Source organism: Rhinichthys klamathensis, unplaced genomic scaffold (genome assembly GCF_029890125.1).
Source record: "Rhinichthys klamathensis goyatoka isolate OS25496 unplaced genomic scaffold, OSU_Roscu_1.1 h1tg000289l_1, whole genome shotgun sequence".
In the NCBI taxonomy this organism is placed as follows: domain Eukaryota; kingdom Metazoa; phylum Chordata; class Actinopteri; order Cypriniformes; family Leuciscidae; genus Rhinichthys; species Rhinichthys klamathensis.
Genome location: NW_026606808.1, coordinates 3,032,751 through 3,044,561, shown reverse-complemented (window position 1 = coordinate 3,044,561; position 11,811 = coordinate 3,032,751). Strand labels below are relative to the sequence as shown.

Genomic DNA, 11,811 nt, shown 5'->3' with positions numbered 1-11,811 from the left:
CTGCGTGAGTGCTATTCACGACAGTACAAGTACTCCACAGCGACTCTAGGGGTCGCTGTTTGACAAAAACGGAATTCCTACTTAGTGCTGCTTTAAGCATGACTGTTTGGATTTTGATTTATATGAAATGGTGACACTTTACAATACAGTCCATTTTAACATTAACAAAGGTGTTGTTCATTTGTTGATTTCAACATTTACTAACAAATTTTTACATTTTAAAGTTGTTTGTCTTAACATTAGTTAATGCACTATGGACTAACATGAATGATCAAGGTATAATTCATATATTAATATTTTTCTATTTAAAAAGTACAGTACAGCTTCATTGTTCAGTACTATTTTTCACTTTTTGTAATAAAGTTCAGCACAATTTTATGTCTTGTTTTCAGTCAGAATCCATTTTAAAAACTATCGGTTGATTAATCGGTTATAGGCCAGTGAGGTCCAACCTAGTTATCGGTAAATCCACTATCGGTCAACCTCTGGTTCAACATCACACAGAGACACTGAATTAGTATAAAGCACAAATCCTGCATAGAGGGGTTCAGTGAATGTGGTGTTGAATGTGTGTAAGTGTCTGAGTGCGTGTGTGTCAGAGATGCTGTAGAAGGACAGAATGCCGGCCGGCTCGTCCACATACACTCCTACTCTGTTTAAGGGAGGTGATGGGGGAGGTATGCGTGTTTCCATATTATCATGCCAGACAACCGCTTCCTCCCTATGGAAGGTCAGAATCCAGGATTTTTCATTGGCTCCGAACCTACAGTCAGAACTTTCTCCTTTCCTGTTTATTCCTTTATATACCACTGCCATATCACCCGACCCACTCCATTCAGCCTCCCAGTAACAGCGTCCAGTCAGACGCTCTTTACACAGAACATGCGGAAGGCCGGCAAATCTCTCTGGATGATCAGGATGTGACATCGGTTCTGGATTATATACCAACTTTTTGTTGCCCTCTACAATAGAGAGATGATTGTTTACTGTGTTTGGATCCAGTGTGAGATGACAGAAATCTGGACACAAGAAAACAACATTAATAAGGCCACAAAATATGTTCAAGAATCAGATTGGCCTTGGATCTACTTTTCGGCTCCACATAAATATTTTTGACAGCATGTACACAATCAAAACATTTTATATTTAATAACTTATTCTGGTCTATTGTAAAATAGTGTCCTGTGAAGAAAAGGCATGTGTGTAGACCTACATTTTTGTAGTCCTCCTTTAATCATGGTCTCTCCCCCATGATCCAGACTGTCAAAGAAAAGAAAAAGCATAATGTGCCATATTCTATTCATCTGACTCACCAAAAAGGAAGAAATAAGTCTTAAAAATACAACACAACAAAATTTCACTCATGTCTATTCTAATAACTTTTGAACTAAGGTTTTGAAGAAAAGTATTTTTTCCTCTGATTCCTTGGCTCATGATGAGTCGATTGCACCATATGATGTTATTTTCTGTGTTTCCATCATTTTGATGTTTTGTCCATTTTTCACCAACATTGCTGAAATCATATTCAGACTGTGCTAGCAAAAAGTTACAATAAGAGTCAAACAATACCAAATTGTCCCATATTAGCCATTTTGGGCATTGGCCATTTTGAATTATGTCAAAAAATGCTGTATTTTATGAAAGCTTTAGCATATTGTTTTACGAAAGTTGATTTGTGTCTTCAGCACTATGCCCTGAAAGAACTTATGCTCTTTTGGGACAGATATAATAAAATTGACAAATATGAATAGTGTTTGCGAATTTTGTCTAATAGCCATGAATCTCACTTTGTTCTATTCCTTGGGTCCTACAGAATCCAGTGGTATATTTTTCGATAGTCGGACAGTCAGTCAAATTTTGGAAAGTCAGTCAAATTTCACACAGATCATCATGAGACCATGCTGGCAAAGAGTTATTAAAAGCTGTTGTTATTTCAAACTGTTGTTATCTCATTTTTATATATGGTAACTCTTTGTCAAAGTTGATATCAAGGCAAAGCATAGTATTTTATGCAATATATTGGCAATGCTAACAGGGATCCTTGCCATGCTCGCTTACCTCATCACTTTGCTTCGGATGCACTTGGCCCCTGTAAATGTTGTAGCCACATACATCTGAATGAACTTACAAACTGAAATTTCATTCAAATTGAGGCCTTGGCAACACTAATACGTTTTCTTTTGAAAACGCATCTTTTCTCTCCGTTTTGGCCTTACGTCCACACTGAGACAGCGGTTTTATTAATGGAAAAAAAAGCTTTTTGAAAACGCTCTCAAAAGTGGATAGGCTACACTTGAAAATGCCTCTTTTTTTGCGTTGTAGTGTGGACTGTAAAATCGGAGGTAATTAAAAACGAAGATGTAAGTTTAGTCACGTGACTCATATTGTACCAAAAGATATTCATGTTTATACCAGTATTGTGCCATTTATGTGCTATTCACACAGTTGCTAAATGTTACTGTGGCGAGGGGGGCGTGGTTTTGCGGAGTCTGTAGCGGGAGAGAGAGGACGGAGCAAAGCGGAGCGTAAGTAGGTCAAGTGCAGATGATGAACACCTGTGTCTGATTTCAGTAATTGGCGTGGAGAGACCGGATATAAGCCGGCGTGTGAGAGAGAGAGGAGAGAGGGCCTCTTGAGTGGAGCGGTGTGCCAGGCGGCTTCGTTTTTCGACAGAGTCGTTGGTTAGCAGGTTGGCTATCCGATCTAGCCTCCTAGTACGGACGGAGTCGGAAGTGAAGCTACACTGGAACTTAGCGAGCTCGGTTAAATGGTTCAAACGTTTAAACAAGAACTGACGGATGATCCTGGGAGAAAGGAGCGTCTGGAAGTGGGAGTTTGGAAAAAGGTCAACTTAAAATGGAGAAGATGAAGAAGGCAGCGGGTAGGCACAACCAGAGGTGGAAAGAGTACTGAAAATTTGTACTCGAGTACAAGTACAAGTAGTTGCTAAAAAAATACTCAATTACAAGTAAAAGTACTGGTGTTAAAAATGTACGTAAGTAAAAGTACAAAGTACCCCTCTCAAAAACTACTCAAGTACTAATTACTTTTTAGCCTGTGATATTTATTGAATAAACATCAAATCCATTGAATCAAATCAGAAATATGAATGGTTTAAACACAGGCAATTTGTGTTTTATACGAGTAAACATGTAGTACAGGAATTTTGTCTGTTTAAAGAATGTTAAATTAATTTTAAACATGTATAAACAGTATAAACTTTTCACTGCAAACCAACAACTGAAAATATAACAGAGGAAGTATATAAAGGAAATTATATATTATTTCATATTATTTCTTCATATAATTTTTATGGGAATCAAGTTATAAAAATGGTCTAATATTATTATTAATGAATTATAATGCAACATAAATGAGCTTGTTGGGTTATTTTATTTATAAACATATATTTTTTATTTTTTTTACATTTAAAAAAATCTGACTGGACAAGAAAGCTTTCCAAAAGTACCTACTAATATTTCAAAAGTTATCAGCATTTAGCACTGACACATGCGCAATCTAGACAGGCTGTCAATCAGTGCAGTTACACTGTTACGCCAGTGGGTCGCGGCAAGAAACTGTTTTTATGAAAGAGTCATTATTAGACCGTTTATTATAAGTTTAAAACACAGATTCAATATGAATAAAACAATTTGTTGACAATGACATAAAGCCACTTTACAATGCTAAATATTTTTTTTTACGCTCTATGTGCTCGCTGAAGCTCATGTTTCAAGTGATGTTTTTAGTCAAATTATCGTGAGGTCTACCCAACATGAAAAACGAAAACAACTATCACATAAATATAGTTATAAGTCTTCGTACCATAATGTGTTTTTTGAGATTAGAGGCTGAAGTCTTTTAAGCCGAAATCACTGCGGATGGCAAACAAAGTTTGCATTGCATTTGTGCGGCCAAGGGCACTCGTCATCCGGTATTTCTTCGGAATTTTCAATGAATTCAGCGTCTCGAATCTCCATGTCCATAACGCCAAAGTTCTTTGATAACACTAAAATACACCTTCACAGTGAAGGACGTGCGAGGACGAATAGCTCTCCAGAAACCGGGCTTTTTCCCCGGTCCAAATACAAGGGTTTTTATTGGCCCGCCCACGATCAGTTATTTCTATTGGATACCCAAATGCTGGTCAAAGATTTGAAAATTAATTTAATTCAAATTGTACAAGTACTTAGTAACGAATGTGATTTTTAAAGTAGCGAAGTACATTACTTAACTTAATTTGTACTTAAGTACAAGGAAAATTACAGACTTAAAAATATACTCATGAAAGTACAAGTACACGAAAAAACTACTTAATTACAGTAACGTGAGTAGTTGTAATTCGTTACTTCCACCTCTGGGCACAACTATGTTGAGAATGGGTCAGAGTGGAGGGACACTGATATGGGTGATAGTGAGGGAGGTATGGATATAGGCCTAAGTCAAGAAGGTGGAAAAAAGAGGGACAAAAGAGGAGATACTTTTGCGGGGATCAGTACAAAGAGGGTGAGGAGTAATGAGGATTATGGGAAAGTAATAAAAGATAAAGGTACGGAAGGACTAGAGTTTAAAATCATATTGAGATTTGGTGAGGAGAAGGGAGTTTCATCAATAAGTCCGGTGAAATTAACAACTGTATTGAGAAACCAGATCGGGGATATAGTAGTAGCCAAGGTGTTGAGGGATGGTAATCTAATGATCGGATGTAAAAATGAAAAACAGAGAGAGCGGGCAGGAAGGATAAAAGAAATTGGGAGGTTTAAAGTAATAAGTACAAGTCAAATTGAAAAGGGAAACATGTGGAGTAAGGGAGTGATATGGGGGGTACCAGTTGGGGTTACAATAGAGGAAATTAAAGCAAATATTAAAGGAGGAAATCTAAAAGGTGCTCGAAGGATGCAGATAACTCGGGAGGGAATAAGGAAGGACAGTGAGCTTGTGGTTCTGGAGTTTGAGGAGGAAGTGCTCCCAAAGAATGTAACACTAGGTTTTATGAGTTATAGTGTAAGAGAGTATGTTCCAAAACCAATGAGGTGTTATAACTGTCAAAGGTTTGGACACACAGCAATAACATGTAAAGGCAGAAGAAGGTGTGCAAGATGTGGACAAGATCTTGAGTATGGTCATTGTAATCACGAGCAACCAAAGTGTTGTAATTGTGGGGGTAGTCATAGTGTGGCTTACGGTGGATGTGAGGTGATGAGAAGGGAAATGGAAGTACAACGAGCTAAAATTCAAAATAAGATCTCATATGCAGAAGCAGTGAAAATGGTTAGTAAGAGTGATGAAAGAAACAGAGTTGAAACACAAAATACAAAAGTACCAGACCAGGCAAAAGGAGGGGATAGTAATGGTTGATCTAAAGAAGTTAGTCACTTTCATAGCAGGGGTGATAAATGCAACTATGGAGGTTAAATCTAAAACGGAGAGAATACAAATAATTGTAAAAGCAGCAGTTCATCACCTAGATATTATGGAGTTGACGTGGGAGGAAGTGAGGAATGAGCTAAGCAGTCAAGCAAGCCAGGAGCAAGTAGGGACTGGATAGTATTAATAATGGTCCTCTTGCTACAATGGAATGCTAGGAGCTTGATGGCCAATGGACAGGAATTTAAAAAGTATATTGATGATCTTCCCAATAAACCAGACATTATTTGTGTACAGGAAACTTGGTTGAGACCAAATTTAGAATTCAGGTTAGATGGATATGCCTCTGTATGGTGTGATAGGGAAGAGGGAGTAGGGGGAGGATGTGCTACATTTATTGGAAACGATATTTCATTCAGAGAAGTGAGTGTAGGGGGGAAAGAACAAGAATATGTTAGTGTAGCGATATGGACGAATGAGGGAGAGTGTGTAATTATAAATTATTATAATCCTTGTAGGAAATTAGAGTTGGGGCAGATAACACAAATAGTAGGGTTGGATGGTAATAAGGTGGTAGTATGTGGTGACTTTAATGCACATAGTACTTTATGGGGAGGAATAAGAACAGATGCAAATGGCGAGGTAATAGAAGAATTGCTAGAAGAGAGAAACATGGTTTGTTTAAATGATGGGAGAGGGACTAGAATAGATGTGCACACAGGGAACATCTCAGCATTAGATTTAACCTTAGTTTCTAGGAATTTAGCGGGAATATGTGAGTGGGATCTATCTGAAGATTCATCGGTAGGTAGTGATCATTTTCCTGTATGGTGTAGTGTTTTATTGGAAACAAATAAGGATCAAAGGGAATTAGTGGGGAAGTGGATATTTAGTAGTGCAAAATGGGAAAGATTTAAATATATGTGTGAGATAGAAATGGATAAAATAGATCTAAATGAGGAAATAGAAGAGATTGATAAAAGTATTAGAACAACAATACTACAAGTAGCCAAAGAATCGATCCATAAAAGCAAAGGGAAAATGAAAAGAAAGGCAGTTCTGGTGGACAGATGAATGTGGGAAAATAGTGAAAGAAAGGAATAAAGCACTTAGAGTATTAAGAAGAACCCATAATTTTCATAATTTGATTAAATATAAAGAAACGCAAGCAATGGTTAGGAAAATTATACGAAAAGCAAAAAAGCAAAGCTGGCAGACTTTCTGTAACAAAATTGGTAGAGCAACACCTGTTGGAGATGTGTGGAACATGATTAAGAGTATGCGAGGAATTAGAAGGGAATGGAAGTATCCAATATTGAAGATAGGGGAGGAAGCAGCAGTGACTGACCAGGAGAAGGCAGAGATGATAGCGAAGGCATTTACTCTTATTAATAGTTCTGATAACTTAACGGAGGAGGGCAGGAGAGGAAGGACAATGACAAGAATAGCATATGGAGACTTACTTGAAAGAAGGGAGGATAGTAACAGTATAATGGATGCACCAATTACAATGGAAGAAATGATAAGAGCAATAAAAGGATCTGGATTAACATCTCCGGGTAAAGATGATATATGTTATGTAATATTAGAACATCTAGGTGTTTTAGCATCTACAAAGTTGCTGGAGTTTTATAATAAAGTATGGGATTTAGGGAAATTACCAGTTGGGTGGAAAGAAGCAATAATTATTCCTATCAGGAAACCAGGGAGAGATTTGTCAAGCCCAACGAATTATAGACCAATAGCACTTGCGTCACATGTGGGAAAGATAATGGAAAGGATCATTACAGATAGATTATCCTTTTATATGGAAAAAAGAGGAATTTTATCACCTCATCAGAGTGGATTTAGGAGGGGTAGAGGAACAATGGATTCGGTAATGTGTTTGGAAACCGAGATAAGGAAAGCTCAAGTTAATAAAGAATTCGTAATGGCAGTGTTCTTTGATGTAGAAAAAGCCTACGATATGGTTTGGAAGGATTGAGTAATGATAAAATTAAAAATGATAGGAATAGCAGGTAGGACATACAATTGAATTAAGGGATTTTTGGATGAGAGAAGTATACAAGTAAGAATTGGGACAGCTGTTTCAAGAAGGTACATGGTAGAGAATGGTACTCCTCAGGGCAGTGTTATTAGCCCTATACTCTTTTCCATAATGATTAATGACGTTTTTTCACAAGTGCAGGGGGATATCGGACAGTCACTGTTTGCTGATGATGGAGCCTTATGGAAAAGGGGAAGGAACATCAATCATATTAAAGGTAAAATACAAGAGGCAATTAATGTGGTGGAGAGATGGTCAATTGCATGGGGATTTAAGTTTGCAATTGGGAAGACCAAGACTGTAATTTTCACTAGAAAGAGAGGGGTTGAGGCTCAGGTAAAGATGTGTGGACAAGATATAGAGAAAGTAAAAGTTTTTAGGTTTTTGGGTATGTGGTTTGATGATAAGCTAACATGGAATGAACATATTAGAAGGATAAATACCAAGTGTAAAAAGATACTAAATGTGATGAGATGCATAACAGGGTCAGAATGGGGGGCAAGTAGGGCTGCTAGTAAAAATGTGTATATAGCATTGATAAGATCAGTATTAGATTATGGGAGCATTGCTTATGGATCGGCAGCTAAAACATTATTAAAGAAGTTGGATGTGGTGCAAGCTCAAGCTCTAAGAATATGCTGTGGGGCTGTGAAAACAACTCCTGCTGCTCTTCATTGAGATGGGGGAAATGCCGTTGCACATTAGACGTAAGCAATTAATGATGCACTACTGGATAAATTTACAAGGGCATTCTGGGGATCGACATCCTACAACTAAGATACTTCTCCCATGTTGGGAGAGTGAAAGAGCTAAACGGGGATGCTTTGCATGGAGATGTGAGGAAATAGCTGAAGACATGACATTAAATCAAGGAGGATATATCCCGACAGTGCCATTATCAGTGACACCACCTTGGTTGTTTCCTCCAGTGTCAGTAGATTTATATTTCCTGGAAAAAATGCAGGGTCAAAAAGGATTTGGAAATATGGCAGTACTGGTGGAAGATAGATTACAAACACTATATCAAACGTATGTTCAAATATTTACAGATGGATCCAAGGATCCTAATACAGGGAAAGCAGGTTTTGGTTTTAGTATTCCTACATTGCATGTTTCTGGTAAAAGAAGGACTTCAGATCATCTATCAGTCTATACAGTAGAGATGTTGGCAATTGTAATAGCATTACAGAAGGTAGAAGAATTACAAATTAAAAAAGTTATTTTATGTACAGACTCATGCTCTGCATTAATGTCACTGCAGTCATTTACATCTAACAGCAGGCAAGATATAGTAAATGAGATATATGAAACATTGTACAGAATTAAAAATATGAATATGAAGGTAACATTTATGTGGATTCCAGCACACAGAGGGATTAAGGGAAATGAAGATGTGGATGCATTAGCAAAACAGGCTCTGATGCAGGAGGAGGTAATGTGCGTTTGCCTCAGTAAGTCTGAAGCCAAAGGAATAATCAAACGAAACATAATTAAGGAGTGGCAGAACAGTTGGGATACAGGAAACACAGGGCGACATCTCTATTTATTACAGCAAGATGTGGGTACAGGAAGGATAACTAGAAGAAACAATAAAGAGGAGAATATCTTGACAAGGCTAGGGGTAGGACATACTAGGCTTAATAAAACTCTGCACTTAATAAATAAACACCCTTCAGGAGTGTGTGAACATTGCCAAATAGAGGAGTCAGTTGAGCATGTAATTCTTCACTGTCAAAAATTCTCTCGAGAGTGGGAAGTATTAAGGGAGGAAAGTAGAAAGTTGGAACAGGAAGAATTAAGTTTAAAAAATGTTTTTGATATTGAAGTAGGGAAGTTATTCTGTTATTTGAGAGAAACTGGATTGATAAATAGAATTTAGGGGCAGGTAATATTAATAGTATTATTACTGTTATTAGGTGTGTTTTTATTTAATTTTTTTATATAATTTAAGGGAAGGAAAGCTCTGGCTCACACTCCAACATAGTAGGTGGCGGTAATGCACCATAATGCTGGTTGCCACCCGCCATTAAACGTTACAAAGAAGAAGAAGAAGAGAGGAGAGAGAGAAACAAGCTGGGACCTCGCGTGTGCTGCTGTGGAAAGAGATTCCAACGAATTCTGAGTTATTGTGTTTTGGCTGTGCCTGTGCACGGTGAACGCGCTCTGTGCGCACCTTTTTGTTTATTTCTGAAGACGTGAATAAAAGTGAACGTCCCAGCTCAAGCCGATCCCTGTCTTCTTCCTTCCTGTCTGACCTGAACCTTATCACAGTTACTTTGCACACTCTTCATATCACAGTCCTGCAAAGATGACAGAATTTACTCACATTTGCTGTCCTGGGGCAAAACATGAGAGCAGTTTCGTTTTAGACCAAACATATGGTGAATGAGTGCGACCTGAGATATTTTGCTAAATAAAACAATCTTTTCAGAAGAACTGCGCGATAACTATTATTTATTTTCCTGTCTGTATAATCTCAGTGAGCTTTTACGCTTGCGCAGTCAGGTGAATTTAGCATTTTCCAATATTAACCAACTGCAGAACTATACGTCATAGCAGTGTGAGGACGACAGCGCCAGCCTAACCGTCTGATGCCGGAAGTGGGCGGAGTTCATGTTTAACGCGGAGCACACAGAAACATATAAACAGAACAAGGAAAAGAAGAAGATAACAAGTTCTATCTTTGATGGATGCAACATACTTAACATTATACGCTTATACAAAATGGCTCTAAGTATTTTTTAAGTTAATATTCAACAATACGTTTGATCTGTCATTGGGCGCGTTTCCATTACAGATTTGTGTAATATACTTTAAACCCATTTAACCCTTAATTACAAAATGAAAAATGAACGGTTGTTGTATTTTTAAAAATTTGTTTATGACTTTTTGCCCCTTCATTAAACATTTAAAATATTCACAAATAATTTTTATTTATTTATTTTATTGGTTTTCTAAGGCCAAATTAGAACCTGGAAAATATGTTTTTCCCCGCAGTGCTGAATGAGAAGAGCCATAACCACAGCCTACAGAAAGGTGATTTATAGGTGAGTTATAGGCTATAATAAATGTGTCTGAAAAAATAACGAGGCATTTAATTGTTTATTAATAAACTGTTTTCTAAATCAGTGTACATTTCAAGCTTTAGCCTACGGAGGCGATATTTTGTTTCAGTTCTCGCGCTCCAGTTCACGGAGATCATGAAAGCGCGCCTGATGGTTTTATTTTATTTTACAAAAGCACAACGTTTTCTTGTTATTGTGAGTTTACAGAAATAAAAGTAGTTGCGAATAATGTATTATTATTTTCTGTATGACTAGAAATTATAGAGTATTTTAAGTTGTTTCCACTGTTGATTGGAAAATGCAAGTGTTCGCGGCCTCGCCTCCCTGTCATCAAGTGCGATATGCGTCAAAATCTTGTGTTTATTTGTGATAATCTTAGCCCTGTATTATGAATGAGATGTGACGAATTGCTTTGTTATTTTATTTGGATAAAAGCGTATTCTACAAATGTAGCCTAATAAATGTTATAATAATGATGATAATTATTATTGTTTGCGGACACGGACCGCGTCTTCTAGGTGACTGTAAATGCGCAAAACCTGTTTCCATTGCAGTTTTACGAAATATTCCTTTTTCGAATTGCCTGAAAAACCACCTCATGGAGCGTAAAAACTTGTTTACGATAAACAAGAGTTTTTGCGAAATGGACGTATTGTGCGTATTTTCAATTCGCAATTTCAATTTGCGCAATTTGAAGGGTATAATGAAAACGCGGCTAATGACACCATTATATGAGAACTGTACTGAGCTGGACAAAGACATCAGAATGGCTATATAGATTAATTAACTGAAATAATAACTTTTTTACAACAGAAATGAATCAACACTGAACTTACTTAAGCTGAATTATGACACTATTTTGTGCTAGATCTACAGAGATTTAATTAGTTGTTGGGGTATATTGTATTGTAGGCTACAGCATTTGTTAAATTTTCTGACCATGAGAATTGCATTAATTGTATTTTATTTCACCTATGAGCACATAACGATCTTTTGATATCAGAGGAAAAAAATCATTTTATTTAAATTAATAAATTTTTTTTTTTCAGTCTGTCATATTGTTGTGTATGGTCTATGAAAAAAATTGTTGGTTGAGTATTAAACATTATTTTCAATTAAATCATATGTTCAAATGCTCAAGCTTTGTTTTAATTCTTTATTTATTTTTTATTTATTTTTTTAAGCTTTGTTCAATTTATATTGTCAATCTTTTGACTCAGCAAAACAAATGGATAAAGTATAATTTTAACTTTTAAAAAACTATTAACATTTGTTAATAGTAGGCTACTATATTGTCTTTTGTTATAGGACAAAACAATTCTTATCTTTTAT

At 36.6% G+C, this 11,811-nt stretch overlaps 1 pseudogene; it reads right to left on the bottom strand.

The window, feature by feature from the left end:
• Nucleotides 1-210: 210 nt before the first annotated feature.
• LOC130103500 (NACHT, LRR and PYD domains-containing protein 3-like) overlaps nucleotides 211-11,811 on the bottom strand; it is a 51,609-nt pseudogene continuing 40,008 nt past the window's right edge.